The 15,747-nt window shown below is 45.7% G+C and overlaps 1 protein-coding gene across 1 annotated transcript in view; it reads right to left on the reverse strand.

Annotated features, from left to right (window-relative positions):
• LOC116945548 (tetraspanin-18) overlaps nt 1–15,747 on the reverse strand; it is a 176,333-nt gene that overhangs the window by 61,376 nt on the left and 99,210 nt on the right. The gene's annotated exons all lie outside the window — the stretch shown is intronic.

A 15,747-nucleotide genomic window follows, 5' to 3' on the forward strand; every position in this document is an offset into this window, starting at 1 on the left:
TTACACATTCTGTAAAACAGGGGTGGGGAACGTCCGGCCCGTGGGCCGTATGAGGCCCGCGAAATCATTTGGTGTGGCCCTGCCAAGGTAACAGCAGGCGGGACTCGAAATTCAATAAACCCAGGAGCAAACCTGGAAAAGCAGTTGCGAGTAGCAACATCGTCAATACCAGCTAACATCATCAATACCAGCTAACATCATCAATACCAGCTAACATCATCACACGCCTCACCAAAGAGAAGCAGTTCCAGCCATCGCATTAGGGGTGAGTTAATTAAATGTTTGACCAAATATAACAGGCTATTTTTTAAGTTTATAATTTTGTATGGCCCGCGAATGATGTTATAAATATCCAAATGGCCCTTGGCAGAAAAAAAGCTTCCCCACCCCTTGCTGTAAAAGAATAATATCTAACATTACGATTTGCATTCAGATTGTATAGAGCACCCTATAACGACAATTAGCATCTCAAAGCGCTTTGACCAATTTGCAACCGTTTCAGAATCTTGGTCAGAGAGAGAGAGACGAGTTGGTTAGCACAATTTGGGTGAGTGGTAGTGTAGCGGTTAGCGCTCCTTCGCTACGAACCCGGCGACCCGAGTTCGATTCCCGCTCACGGCCACCAGCACCAGTGACGATTATCTGCTGTTTGGAGTATTTGTCTGCTGTACATTTTTACACGATAAGCCACTTCACTGGGGTGTCACTTGTGGCCAGGTCGCTTCTGAAACAAGAGCTGTATAGCTCAGTGGGCTTTACCTGGTAAAATAAAAAAATAGTTAATTTTTAGTTGAGAAATCGGCCCTGAGCCTTCCCCTAGATCGACGCAGCCTCTAATGAGAACTGTTCCTGGTGCGGTGTGCGGTGAGACAAAGGCGGCCGGGCGTTGTGCTGGACACCCCCACCACCTCGTGTGCCGTGCCGGCCTTCATAGGTGCTCGCTAATAGCACTTGCCCCCAACAGTCCGTTGAGGCTACGCGGGTGATCTTTGTCTTTGGGTTTGACAAGACAGTACTCGACGGTACATGTTTGTTTTTCTGTTCGTGATCGGTGCGGGGGGTGGGGGTGGAGGTGGCGTGCAGGCGACTCATCACCGAAGTTCGAAATTCTTGGGGTATTCAGCTCACGTGGCACGACACGTGTTGCACAGCGACAACCACTGCGCCACCACTCACACCATTTGTACTGCTGGCATTACAACTGCTGAATGTACAGCATGAACCCTGAGTGCATTAATGTTCCGTCTAACGTCATATTTCTCTCGATTTGAACATTACGTTCATTAACAGATGGCGGTTTGCAATTTTGTGAATATTTAGCGGCAATGATTACCCATTACAAAAAACAACAACCCATGAAGAGACGGGGGTAACTCACGATTTGTGGACTTTGAAAAGTGAGAGATACTGTATTGTGTGCGAGGATTGTCACACACGTAACTCCCGTGTAAAAATTCTGCAAAGTTACTTTACGAGACTGTTCACTTGTCTACAACAGAACGAAACAATGATCTGGTTCTTTTGCGTTGCCAGCAGTGCACAAGTACAATTAACAACACTGCCCTCAGAGTCAAATACAGCTATACTATAATTGGCGACGTTTCGGGCAATGGCTCTTCTTCATTGCGCGCAAACGGAGCGGCCAGATAGAATTAAAAAGGTTTCGAGTCGACACTCACAACTCGCCATGGTGTTAAGTGCAAACCTCGAACGCTTGTTATAAAATCGAGACCAAAACGTAGATATTGTCTCTCTTGGTGAGCAACCACAAAGAGTGAAAATTCATCAACTCTCAGGACAGGTAAGCGAGTCACGCCATGCCTCACGTCACTAATGCAGAGTGTTGACCAACGCCAGTTCCACGCGGCCCTCCCGTGTTATGACTCGCCACGATTACCCATCATCAGGTGCGTGCAGCGCGCTGAGGCTCAATTTGCATATGAACATGAAAGCTTGTTTAACACGTGAAGACACCGTGGCGGAGGTGATCACCAAGATTGGACTTTAGGAATAAGGGGCCGTCCATAAATGACGTCACGCACCTAGGGGGGGGGGGGAGTGGGGTGGGGTCAGACATTTGTGACGATGTGTGACGAAGGGGGGGGGGGGGTGTTTGAGAAATGTGATGTCACATCAAAATGCGCAACTTTAAATAAATATAGACACCACCGTCTACTTAATTAAATGGACTTTTTAATAAATGTTTTCTCCTACAATATCAGAGTGCAGCGCCACATTAAATACGCACTACAATGACAATAGTTTTAAGCGATTTGAAGCATGTTTTACATATTATTTGGGGGGGGGGGCACAGCTTTGTGACGTCATATTTGAGGGGGGTGTCTGACTTTTTGTGACTCCGTGTGACGAGGGGGGGGGGGGTCAAAAATCGTCCAAAATTGCGTGACGTCATTTATGGACGGCCCCCAATAACTGCCTTAGCCCGATGTGTCCATGTTGGTTTCACTTTGGAAGTGACCAGCAGGTGGCAGTATGTTTACGTCAAAAACGCGAAACTGCGTAAAGTTATTCTAGAAAAATAATTCTATACAAAATAAGCATTCAATTAAAAAAAAATCAACAATGTGTGATTAATATCGCATCTTGATCGGTGGTAGTAATATTACATCGAAAACACTCAACTGTATGAAGTTATTCTCGAAAAACAATTCGCAACAAAATGATTAAATAAAAAAAATCAACAATCAATGTGTGATTAATAGCGCATCTTGATAGGTGGTAATATTACAGAAGTGTACAAAGGTTTACCCAGACGCTTTCAAGTGTAAGTGTCGTGAAACGGACGCACACTAAGCGCGTCCGTCTCAGGCAGTGGTTCTCAGTGGGGTCCCGAGACCACCAACACGCCGTGTCGCTCCTCCCGGTGATACGGGGGGGGGGGGGGAGCTGAGATACAATCGCAGTTTATCCGGACAATAATGGCAATTTTGATTTAAAGCTCTCGTGACTGCAGTAATTCATATTCTTAGCTCTTTCGGTAAAGTCACGTTGAAGTGAAACATAACACAAACGGCCATCATCAGGTGTGAAAAACCTGATGATGACCGTTTGTGTTATGGTCGAAACGTGGTGAGAATTTTTATAGTTTTATATATATTTTATTATTTTATTGTCTCCCTTCAACGTGACTTTACCGAAAGAGCTAAGAATAATAATGGCAATGTTTATACCCCTTTTGTTGAGGACATAAATTCATATTTTACTCGTGATTTTTTTTATTAAAAAAAAGTTGGGTAAACTACCCTGATGAAACTACCATAACCCCAAGATAGAAATGCCACCCCTAAAAATAAACCTTATAGCTTCGTAAAAAAGTGCGTTCCGGTCATATGAATTATTTTGTATTGCTGGTATTTAAAGAGAGCAGTGAATGCGTTTTGTCACCTGCGATGGGGAGCTGGGTGGTCCGTGGAAATGTTTGCATCGGCTGAGTGGTCCGTGGGCCAAACAAGTTTGGAAAACACTGGCCTCGGGGAACGAAACTCGTGACCACTGTCACGCAGGATAACGAGCATCATTAGCACGATCCATGGGGCAGATAGCCCGTAGGTGTCCACCGCACATTTCATGATTTGTTTCCACTTTCCTATGTCTCGTGCCAATATGCTCAAGTCGTACCGCATCTTTCTCGGCAACAATCTCCGACGTCGTCTTCGGTCTTCCCCTCTTTCCAGTTCCTTAGATTTTTCCGCACAACACACTTACAATTTTCTTGTTTGTTGTCAATCCTACATATGTGTCAAAATAGTGCCACTTTCCTTCTCGGCATCAGCAGGTTGTCTTCTCCTATGTGCAACCTTTGTCTTACTTCTCCGTTGGTCACACTTTGGGTCAACTTGAGATACAGTATCCTGCTATGTCAATACAATGTTATCTCTGTTAGCCTATTTCAGTGTCCAAGTCTTGCAGGCATACAGAGCTGTACTGAACACGTTTGTTCCTAAGATGTTCAGTTTGGTCTTGTAGCTGATTTGCTTGCTTCTCCGGATCTTATTAAAGCCTGCCATGATTCGTTTTGCCTTTGCGATCCTTGCTCTTATGTCTTTCGTGCAGTCGTTGGGCCATGTCAGTGGACTTCCCAAGTATACAATGCCACCCAGGATAACAATGCCACCCAGGATAACAATGCCACCCAGGATAACAATGTCACCCAGGATAACAATGCCACCCAGGATAACAATGCCACCCAGGATAACAATGCCACCCAGGATAACAATGCCACCCAGGATAACAATGCCACCGAGGATAACAATGCCACCCAGGATAACAATGCCACCCAGGATAACAATGCCACCCAGGATAACAATGCCACCCAGGACAGCAATGCCAGGCAGGATAAAACAATGCCACCCAGGATAACAATGCCACCCAGCATAACAACGCCACCCAGGATAACAATGCCACCCAGACTAAAACAATGCCACCCAGGATAACAATGCCACCCAGGATAACAATGCCACACAGGATAACAATTCCACCCAGGATAACAATGCCACACAGGATAACAATGCCACCCAGGATTGCAATGCCACTCAGGATAACAATGCCACCCAGGACAGCAATGCCACGCAGGATAAAACAATGCCACTGTGATCCATGGCAACACGACTTGGTTTTATTACGAAAGCATCGGGGACTGTCTCACTTGCCATCAACATAGCTGGCGAGTAAAGTGGCTCAGGGAGGTAACACCGTCGCCAAGAACAGAATCGGCACTGCCGAGATTCGTGGCGTGATCATTTCAGCAATCCTTCCATTCATCCATGTATGCACCAGGGCAATTAATACTGTCATGCTATGTCTATTCATTTTTTTTTATTGACTGAACGTGTCGCTATCTTACTGCTGTGGCCTTTCTTGTATTTGTGTCGATGTTACCTACTGACCCGTCCCTACTAGGCATCTGTGAAAAAGAGCTTCATAGCTCATCAGATTCCTCCTCCAGCCTAAATAAAAAATTCTGATTAATCTAAACTATTACTATGAAAGTTTTAATTTTATCTTACCACAAACTGGGTCACGAGTCGAGTGAATTGATCGTTTCAACCCTGCCAGCGATGACCGCACAAACAAAAACAGCATATTAATTTGGTGTGTCACTTAAGTTGATTTATTCTAGCACCAATAATTGCACATTTAAGTTTGATTGCCACGAGACGATCGCTCTTTGCAGGGCACACGTGAAAGTCCTCCCCCTCGTGGGGATATATATGTATACGCTTATAAAAAGGGGACTTTATAAGCAGATCTGTGATATCCTTTTGTCGGGTCGTGTTGGTTATCTTGAAAATTGAATGTATTAAACTCATGGTATGGCACCGATACGTACAGGCTTTGCAACTCAATAGCACGATGTAATTCTTGGGGGGGGAGGGGGAAACGAAACGTAAAGTAGAGTTCTGTGGCTCTGAGGAATTATACCCATCACCAACCCAACATTATCAAATGAGTTGCATTGCATCAATAACCCTTAAACCTAGAGTATGTGACATACATAATTCTAAACATGAATTGTGACGTTATTTAAAAGATTTGTCAGTCCTTTTCTAGATGAAGGCTGTTGTGTGTCAGTCATGGGATGTATCTGACCATACTTCATCACACTCGTTAGTTGCAGGTTGGTGAAGTGAGAAGGCCAGGACTGGTTCAGATGTCACTCATCGCTAATGTTAGTCATGGCCGGGAATACTAAAATTACTATATTTATTTATTTTACCAGGTAAGGCACACTAAGCCAAATAGCTCTTTTTGAGAAGCGACCTGCCCACGAATGATAGCTCAACGAAGTGGCTTATCACGTGGAAATGTATAGCAGTCAAGCACTCTAAACGCATGTTGATTCTAAATGTGGTGGGAAAATCGGAAGACCCGGAAAAAAATCCACGCGACCATGGGGAGAGAGAGACACGCAAACTCCAAATTATAAAGACGTCAGGGTCGGAATCGAACCCACGACCTCTGGTATACCAAGCAAGGTAGTTAACATGTCACCATCATGGCGCCTCTTGGCACTCTGGATTCAACTTAAGACTCTGGATTCAGAGTTCAGCGACCTATCCACTGTGCCACCGCTCTAGCCCCCCCATATATATAGAGTGTTAAAAATTTGCGAATTACATTTTAAATGAAGTTTTTCTTTTTTAACAGATAACATCACATTCGATGAGCCCGGGTGGTTACGTACGGGACGAAAGAAGTCCAATAAATATGCGTACATCACAGCATGCACTGTCCACTGTTACGTCACAGCACTTTCGTCGCACTGGAGATGCCGGAGGAATTGAAACCAGTGGCAGATAAGCAACGGGCATTAGCTCCATCCTGATATACACAGAAAAATAACAACAGCCATTCTGTTAAAGGTTTAACGTTTGTTAAAAGCTTTTAAAATATATATTTTTGTAAAGCCACCCCCGCTCAACTTTTAAACAGGGCTGGTCACCATACACAACCGTTCTCTTGGCCACAGGCAATGTAATATTTAGTAGAACTCTTCTTATCCGCGGTGATGTGGGGGGGGGGGGGGACTTCACGGAGCCCATTATCCACGCTATGTTATTCACTTATCCACTTGAAAAATCGCGAGCAATAGTAGGGAAAAAAGGGGGCATGCACTATAGGAGTTTTCACGGACCTGACAGTTCATGCGGATAATGGGAATCCCAGGTAATATGGTTACGGATACGATTCCGACTTTTTATGTACACGCAGTAGTATATGCGGTCCATTGCGTGTTATAGGCCGACACGAGGGTCTGATAAATTCGTATCACACGTTGAAATGCAGCAAAAAGTAAGCCGAGGAAATGCATCGCATTTTACATTGCCAGTTCATTGCTGCCCAAGGGCCCTATTAGGGGCTCCCCCTGGAGGCCCCCAAAACGCACGGTAAGAGCCCCGTGTCTCACAACACAACCACATGGTGCAGTGAGACACCCGGTGTAGCATTTCAGCCCTCAAGAAATGATTATAAACCAATGGTGTCGCCACTGCTGGATGAAGGCATCCCCACACGCTCCAGCGTGTTTTCGGGTTGCACCACGTGTTGTTCGGCATGACGTCTGAGATTTCGCTCCGCGTGCTGGGAGCTTCTCCCATTCAGCTCCCGCAGAAGATCCCAGCACGTGGAGTGAAATGTGGATGTGGGCTGAACCCTCGGGCATCGTGCCGGACAATTATAAACGTAGAAACCCAAAACACATCATAGAGCTATACAGGACAACACCTCCGATTTATCATGGTTGGCTACGTACGGTGCGAAAGAAGTTCAACATACATAAAGCCTATGCAATAATACCCCCCACATTGTCACCACTCCCGTGAGGCCACACTCGGGAAATGTTTTGATGGCATTTCATTCTCGGTGTGAATGCTGCACAACTTTGCGTTGTTGGAAAGCTCTTACCATGAGATGTCCGGGTGGTTCAGGAGGTCAGAGTGCTGGGCTGGCACCGCTAAGATCCTGGGTTTGAAGATCCAGGCAGCTGCCTGCTATTAAACCAGGTTCTCGAAGTTGATGGTCTCAGCCGAGTCACCAAGTGGCAGCACAAAATGTTCTGTCACGTTACAATCCGTTCCGCACTTCATTGCGCTAAATGTCATCTCTGAGAATTGTGACGATCGTGACCCTCCGTAGCAGCGAGCGTGTGAAGCTGCTGCCATGTGGACCAGGTGTCATTTTGAGAGATCTCAGAAGTAGTTCTGTGATATACACTTCCAAGGTTTGCCCTCTAACGTGGAGGGTTGCAGAGCTTTGCAACAAATACCGATAGTATAGCTAAGGTGCAGCCCTGAAATTCCCTGCTCATGCCACTGCTGGTAGAATAACTCCACTTGATGCATTGCTAAAGGGCTCCTCTTGAGGGCATTTGGTCTACTCGTCTCTGCTGGCCAACCTCTTGAGAAATATTTCAAAAAGACGAAAAATGCTTTCTCCATGCCTTCCATCGGAGTTTCTGTCCAGCTGTGTCCGAGCCCCATCGTTAGAGGACTCTCACTCCACTCTACGGCACAACTTCGCTGCAAAGACAAAGATCCCCCGTATAGCCCTGACACACTGTTGGGGCAAGTGCTGTTAGCGAGCACATAAGAAGGCCGGCACGGCACACGAGGGGGTGGCCAGCACCACTCTCGGCCGCCTTTGTCTCCCCAGTGGCGATGCTAACATTGCAAATGTTAACATTGCAACACGTGCAGCGATTGGGGGCTAGGGCTTAGAGGTCTTAGCCCCCCCCCCTAAAACCTATTCATCAGCTTTCGCGTTCAAACGCGGCCTACGCAGTAAGACCTAGGGAATCTGAACTCGGCGAGGGAGCACAGGGTCACGTGATAGACTGCCACAGGGGGTGATCCCGTGCCCTTGTAGGACCCGTGGGCCTGCCACGTGCCCTGCGAGTAGCGACCTTCTGCTCTATTTTGTTTTCGGACGTAAATTTTCTACTTAGGTGGATGTTGAAGATAACTTCAATTTGACGTGCGATTGTGTGCACAGCGTGCTGACGCATGGTTAAGGAAACCCCCCCCCCCGCGACCTCGCAACCGGTGTGGGGAGGCCCTCATCCAGCAGTGGCTTTGACGAAAGGGCTGCGCACGTCCGCGATCGCGTACTGCGGTCGCCCGCCCGCCCTTCAGGGTGTGAAATAATTCCCGAAATAGTTTTTGCGGCAGACGAAAACAAGTCCAAATGCGCGCATAACTGAGAAGTCCTTTCGGCTACTGACTTCAGGTGCACCTGCAACATTGGGGACATTTCTTGTCAATGCCCCGTAATAACTCGCTGCAATTGCTGTTACACTCCACGCAACGTAACCACGTGTGTCAGCTTTGCTGCGTGACCTCGCCGTGGTTCTTTGGGACGTCATCGTGGCGCGTGGCCTCTCTTGGCATTCTGTTGACGTCGCGATCACTGACTAACAAAATATAGAAAGAGGGGGTGAAATAACACCAGTGCTGGCTACTTTTAAACTTTTTAGGCAGGAATCAGAAGGAATTTTTGAAATCCTGCCCTCAATTTGGGCCACGGGAATCGTCGAGAGCTTGTTGGCTACGCGGCACACTAATGATATCTCATTCAACACTTTTGACAGATGTAATGGCATTCATAAGCTCCGAAGCAGACATGGAATATTTTTTTAAGAATCTGCATAAAAAGCCTATTTGTTCTGCTGGCATACTGCTCAAAATGTAATCCAATAACAAACCCAACCTATTTGCTGACCGTTCAATTTTTTGAACACAATAACCCGACTCACCCCACGCTGTTTAAGCAAGCGTGCTCAAATGTAAGCCAAATGTAAGTAATTGTAATGAGACGCTGGTTGAAATTAGCACGGCCACTACTATCTAGCCAGCCCAACGGCTCGACGACGAGATCAAATCAAGATGTGAGAGAGAGAGAGAGAAGTCCGACTGGAACCTCTGCTTGACATCCCAAACCAAGGTCCCCACCAACCCCCACCACCCACCCCGTAAGGTAAAACCACACTCGCACGATCACAATTCATCATCATTCCCTCATCGACTGGACAGCCCACGAAACCCTAAAAGGCTGTGGTGGTTACACTTTTAGTTACAACGGCGTAAAAAATAAAAACCTGGTCAACATCACTCCTTTATGAGAATCTTAAGAATGCGCAAAAGCTGTGGTGTCACTGAAATTAAGGAGAATTTCTGTTTTTTTAATGTTGAACGAATAGGGGAACGGTGTTCTGGAAGTTTGCAGGGAACAACTAGATGGGAAATCTAACCGCAGTCTCCGAGTACAACAATCAACCACGAAAGGGCAAAACACCTGGCCAGCAGTGGCCTCTTACAATGTCCGGGACCTTAAAAACGATGTTTTGAGAAAATGTGAGCTTCGTGTGAACAAGCTATGATACATTGCCACGGTTGTAAAAAATTTTCGTAAGAAAAAAAGAGGCTCTGAGTGGACATCGATATTCGTTGGATTTTACCCCCTCAAAAATTGGGAAAATAAGCCACCGTATAAACGACGTGATATAAATTTTGTATTTTGGCACTGCTTGCGTCACGATTTTGCTCTACTATGCAGCAATGTTTGTGCGGCGCCACGCTGGAAAGATGTCAACGGCTTGGCCTGGTATACAGGAGGTCGCAGGTTCGATCCCGACCCTGAAACCTGCATATTTGGAGTTTACATATTCTCCCCGTGGTCACGTGAATTTTTCTCCGGGTCTTCCGGGTTTTCCCTGCCCATTTATAATCAACGTGGGTATAGCGTATTTGGCTGCTTATAAATTTCCACATCATGATAAGCCACTTCCGTTGAGCTACAGTATCATTAGTGGCCGGGTCTCTTCTGAAAAGGAGCTGTATAGCTCAAGTGGTCCTTACCTGGTAAAATAAAAAAATGATGTAATTAAAAAACATTGTTTAGGTAAATCCAGTTGAAAAAATAATCACAGATCACGACGTTTCCATCGCCACACAAGCAATCACCCTAAGACGATTGCTTGTGTGGCGATCGAAACGACGTGATCTATTATTATTTTTTAAAACCACGTGACTTTACCGAAAGAACCAAAGAGTATGGATTCCTGCAGTCACGAAAGCTTCAAATCAAGAGCAAATCCAGTAGCTTAAAATCGCCGACGCGCGATGTATGCCTGTATGTGTGTTGAACTTCTTTCGTGCCGCACGTAGCCAACCGTGCTAGTCAGTTGTGCAATAGAAGGGGGCACCCTTGGGACGTGGGGTTTTCGGCTTGTGCGCGCACGCTGCTCAGCTCGATGTCCTCCGCTGCGCTGCACGTGCCGCCAAGAATTTTGTTGGGAATTGCACAGATGTCAAGGGCTGCATGCGGTGCTGAATAAGGCGCGTGGAGCAAGAACGTCGGACGCCGCGCCGAACAACGCGCGATAGCAACCCGAAAATGCGCCGGAAAGCTGAGCAGGACCACCGTGATAGATTAGACACAGTCTCGGGCTAACGTAGGAGGTATACTTGAGATGCCATAAACCACTGTTTGTGGTATCTCAGGAGCTGAGAAAAGCCAAATGTCACGAGGTGATTGTTTGGACAAAGGGAGAATTGGGGACCATACCGTTCATCTTAAAGAAGTGTGAAAATCCAGAAAACAGCAGTTGTTTTTTTTTGTGTGCACAAAAACTCCCCCGCCACTCCTCTGGAGAGATGACATCAGCTAAAGTGCAGGAGCTACGTGACTTGTTGCTTCGACCGGGGCAGTGGTGGCTCCGCTGCACGTGGCCGCCTGGAATCCAGCACTGTGGAGGCAACGGCGGGGGTTAGTGGATCACCACACGAATGTGGTGGAACTACCTTGCCGTGGGTGTCAAGGTGGTACCGCTGCCCTGGCTCGCCAGTGGAAGGGAGCACAGCAAGTGGACTAATCGCCACCTGTTTCCATCGGTACGGGGGATAGAGTGTTGCTCGTGTGGTTTCTCCAGGTGTTCCGGATTTTTTCTGCTTGTTTCATAAACATAACTGATCGTTAATTCGCTGTAAAGATCTTAAAATTCAAATCTAATGTGGCAGGGCTTTCCTGAAAAAGGGCTGCGACTGAGTGAAGCTTTCCTGGATAAATGGCTTTGAGACCTTCATCCGGCAGCAAATAGAGCATAGCTGCTGCTGCTGATGATGATTCCGCACCTCCGATTAGCATTGTTGGCTACGTACGCTGGGAAGGAAGTTCAACATACATACATAAAATACATATAAGACAATTAAAACTGTCGATTGAGCAAATTCTGGATTGTGCTCATCGTGACCTGCAGCGAAACGTGCAATGACCGTTTGTATGCCTTGTCCTTAATGTGCTTATCTACGAGAGTGTGTGTGTGACTGGGACAAATAACCACCATCAATACTACTGACAGGATGTTCTAGATTTCAAACTTGATGACCACCAAAGTATTCTGACAAGCACTTCTTCTTCTTTGCTGTGGCGATAGACATCAACGGAAGAGGGAGGCTCCATCTTCGGTGGTCTAAGAGTCACGTGAAACACGTGGCTTTGTCTTGTATAAGTGTGCACGGCACTCCTGTAAATCTGTCGGTTAAATGTCAGAAACTTTGTCTTGGGGCAATCCATAAATTAACTACACCACTGCAGAGTTTGTCGTTGTTGCTCTGCAATGGGTTGCATGTGTCATACCACCGCCCGTTGTTTAGTTCCTGATGAAGCTCCCAAAACGTGGAGCGAAACGTCGGACATCGTGCGGAACAACGTGCGGTACAACCCGGAAACACATCGCAGATATGTTTAACCACACGGACTTAAATGTTATTCGATTTACACAAAAATTGAGCGCAGCGTATAATTTTAATAATTATAATTTAAATGGTTTAAATTATAGAGCCCGATTGTTAATTCTAATGGAGTCACTGGTGGCTTGGAATATTCTATAAATGTTAAAATACCCATTTGTAATTACGATTCCAATACAGCAATCTTAACCTTTTCAATGCCACGCACACAATTGGACAGGGAATGTAGTTTTTTGATGCCGTTAGAATTTTAAACCTGAATCAAAGTCAGTGTCTCATATCTTCACCGTATTTTTTTATGAACATAAGTTATGGTCGTTCATATAACCAAACTTTCTACGTATTATTCTACATATTTTAAGTGAATTTAACATTGATCCAACAGCTAGTATTACAGTCAGGGTTAAACAGTTTCGGATGCGGTTGAAACAACCTTTAGGTTAGGAAGCTCTAGACAAAATATCTACACATTTGATCAGATTCTTTCAACCTTACAACAATGGCACATCCTAATGTCTATTTTCTTACTTTCAAAAGAACAAACCTACCAGCGTGCTTTACTTGAGGAAGAAAAAAAGAAAAAGAAAGTCCCGAGTATGAAGCAATATATTTTATATTCCCAGTGGACAACTTTCCTTAAGAAATGGAAATTCCCTGAGGATTCCCAGCGTGCCATTCAAGGGGCAAGAACAGATTACGCGAAGTGCTCCCAAGGTACGGATTCTTCTGGCAACGGAAAATTCTGCACGTCACCAGGGCAGCCTCCTCTAGGCTCCGTTTGAGTAATGTTGTTATAAATTAAAGTAACATTGCATTACATCACGATAATTTCAACTTTTGCGAATTAACGCGCGTAACCTTATTTTGCGCGTAGCTTTTTTTGTGTGTGTGTGTGTGACGCAGCGATGAATCAAAATTCGCGTTTCTTTGCGTCGCCGATAATGTCTTACATATTTATTTATTTTGCCGAATTGTCAAATGTGTTACTGAGTTGAAGTGGGGGTGGGGGCTTGGAGCATTTAACAGCTGGCATTCATAATCAATTAACGTGTTCCGCTAACGCCACAGCATTGACCCCATCGCAGTGTGATAACGGAGGCTTGAAAATACCAACAATGCAGTGCTTCAGAATGAAAGAACGCTCGAAAGATCGCTGGAGGAGAGCCTCCAGTCTCATCTTCAGCGCCAGCCCAAACGCTTGAACGGTGGGCCACGTTCGAGTTTGACATCCAACTCTGCGTCTCCCGGCGACGTCGAATGAAAGCAAGGCGGTTCCTGCCGCAGAAGGAGGGAGATTTGGTTTCACTTGCGCCCTCCATGTATTCGGATGTGTTCTACAGCCGCGCATTGGGCTGCGGCTGTACACTTCGTTCTTGAATATTGACTGAAAACTTTCGCGACTGCAGGAATTCATATTCTCGGGGTCTTTCGGTGAAGTCACGTAGATAGAAAATAAAATGCGAATAATGAAATGCATTTTTAATAAAAGCAAAAAACCCACGACGTTTCGATCGCAGCACAAGCGGTCTTCATCGCCTGATCGCCCGATGAAGACCGCTTGTGCTTCGATCGAAAAGTCGTGGGTTTTTTGGCTGTTATTTTTATTTAATTTTTAATTTGATTTTATTCCTTTCATTTAATTTTATATCTACGTGACTTTACCGAAAGAACCCAAGAATATACTTCGTTCTTGATTTGCGCAACGGGTGATTGCGGTGTCGATACGAGGTTTCGATGCGGTTCGCCGTGATCCACGGCATGCCGTCAAGTTCCATCAACAATGCTGATGATAGACAATTGTGCACCGCGAGTGAAGTCAAAGGTCGATACGGAGAGCCTCGATAACCTTGACGACTGCGCGCGAGCGGTGCACGTGTGGTTTTCACGAACGAATTGCTCCTGGTTGGCACTCAGGTGAAAGACATTTGTGGGAGGTTCAGGCGTGGCGGTCGCGGACTCCAGGATTCGTTGTATAATCATCTCAAGACCCTCGGCACCATACTCGACCAGAATATGTGGTTTGATCACTACGTTCAAAATATAGTCAGGTCCTGGAATTTCCATATCCGGGCTCTACGACACATTTGACCACTATTGAGTTGTGACAAAGCCAACACGGTGGCAGGTCGCATAGTATCGACAAGGCTCAATTATCACGACCCACTACTTTACGGGACGTCTGGCAAAACAGCATTACCAAGCTGCACCCTGTAACGAAATTATCTGGCACGTGTCGTGACGGGGCACTGCGTTGGCTTCTGGTTGCTGAATGAATCCGCTATGAGGTCGCACTCATTACACACAAACACACAAAGTGCTTATCAGAAGTGAACCACAAACATGTTGCCGATTTTGGCAAGGAGCGTAAAACCGCCACGCGAACTCTGGTCATCGTCGCAGCGGCTTTTGGCTGGCCATCGAACAAATACGGTGACTGCATCGCGCAATTTCAGATTTCGCTTCCGTGGCAGTGTGGAACGCTCTTTTTTTTTTACAATATAAGGAAGCCACTGGAGCTATGTACTTGTAAATGTAGATTGAAAACTAATTTATCGAGAACTGTTTTTTTGTGCTGAGTCTGTTGGTCCTTCCCTCGCACCTCCGATGAAGCATGGTTGGCTACGTACGGCGCGAATCAAGTTCAAAATACATGCATGCATACATGTTGTGAAGTCACTTGGGTTTGTCTGCAGGGTCTGTGATAAAATGTGTGCTCTTGACTCTTGCATTTTTGTCAAGGTCTCCACCACCTGTCTTTTAGTGGCGACGTTGCGAGGGTTTTGGCCGCGAGCCAGAAGGGATTCCTCATCTTAAGTTGACGTCGGCGTCATGAGGCCCTGTGGAGATCTTCACCGTTCGCTGAATTTGGGATTTGAGATCGCGTGGTCGCATTCTATAATTATTGCTTCTTCTTGAAAGGGGTGGTGGCAGCCACGTGGGGGGTGGGGGGGGGGGGATGGAGGCTGAGCCCCCAATTCTAAATTCTTATGGTGATCAAACATGTTGGTAGGATATAGTGATTGAAATATACCGCGGAATTTATGATCGACAAAAAACAGATAATACCCCTCCTCGGAGATGGGGCGAGGCATTCATATTGAGCAGTGGATTGGCCATAGATGATGATGATGATATACATTACCATTTCCTAGAGTATTAAATTATCTGGTTTATATGGAGGCTCTGATAACATTCAGAATTAACTGAATAGCACGAAATTGTATGTGTTTAAACAAAATAAATGAACACGCCACTGCATTCTATTATGCCTATATCGTAACCGCGGTAGGAACGAGTAACAAATTGAAGAACTAAAAAATATATATAATTTGGAAATAAATAATTAAAATCCGTTGGCTTGCATCAAGCATAGGTCATGCTTAGGGCCGCCAGTGGGTTACAGTAGTTGGCTTGATACTGCGTTGTTTAACGCCAAAAAATAACTTACAAGGCGTAAAAATCTGAACATTAAGCGAGACCA

This window comes from Petromyzon marinus, chromosome 24 (genome assembly GCF_048934315.1).
Source record: "Petromyzon marinus isolate PM22_M1 ecotype Great Lakes invasive population chromosome 24, UKy_Petmar_22M1.pri1.0, whole genome shotgun sequence".
NCBI classification, from domain to species: domain Eukaryota; kingdom Metazoa; phylum Chordata; class Hyperoartia; order Petromyzontiformes; family Petromyzontidae; genus Petromyzon; species Petromyzon marinus.